We start from the raw sequence: 952 nt of genomic DNA, 5'->3' as shown, positions 1-952 counted from the left end.
TTTATACCGTTCCACGTTTGATAAAATTGATAAAGCCATTTCATTCTTTGGGTCAGTACGATTACAGTGATACCTCATTTATATCATTTTTTTATGTTTTGGCGCTTTTATACGATAAAAACTATTTTATAGAAAAAATAATTATTTTTGCATCACTTTATTCTGAGGACAATAACTTTTTTATTTTTTTGCTGATGATGCTATATGGCGGCTCATTTTTTGCGGGACAAGATGATGTTTTCAGCGGTACCATGGTTATTTATATCTGTCTTTTTGATTGCATGTGTTAGGGGTCAAGTTGCTGCCTCTGCACAGGGGGAGTCTCAGGCCATCTCCGCTGCAGTCTCATATTCTTCTCCTGCCGCGGTGGAGCCTGCTCAGCAGAGACGTCAATCCCAGTGTCTCGCTCAGTATGACTCTGTGCTAAGAGTTACTGCTGCATTTCCTGCCTCTGCCATTGAAGTCGGTGCTGGGCAGCGGTGAGCAGATGCTTCTGGGACTAAGTCCTGCTATTCACGTTCTGAGCATGCCCAGAGTAAGATCTCTCAGTGGAGATTGAGGGTCACATGATTAGATACTGCAGCTAAGGTAATTGGTCTTTCTTGGAAGGTCCTTGTAGGTGCTAGGACTAAGTTCTGCTTTGCACTCTGAGCATGCCCAGGGCAAGATCTCTCAGTGGAGATCTGGGGTTACATGCTCAGCAACTCCATTGGTCTTTCTTTCATGGTCCTAAACGTGCTGCAACTATTTAAGGCTCGCATGGCCGCACGGCCATGCGCTAGTATTGTCTTTTGTTATGTGCTTTGCGCCAGTGTGGTCACGTGAGAGTGTGTTCAGGGACCCGGCTGAAATAAGCCCCTAGAATGCTGGCTCCTCCGGCGAGGAGTTTTGTGTACATGCGTGACCACTGACTGCTCTCTGTTTGGGCAGTTAACCTGTGCCTCTGTGGAGT

Source organism: Ranitomeya imitator, chromosome 2, assembly GCF_032444005.1.
Source record: "Ranitomeya imitator isolate aRanImi1 chromosome 2, aRanImi1.pri, whole genome shotgun sequence".
In the NCBI taxonomy this organism is placed as follows: domain Eukaryota; kingdom Metazoa; phylum Chordata; class Amphibia; order Anura; family Dendrobatidae; genus Ranitomeya; species Ranitomeya imitator.
Note: the sequence above shows the minus strand (reverse complement) of the source record.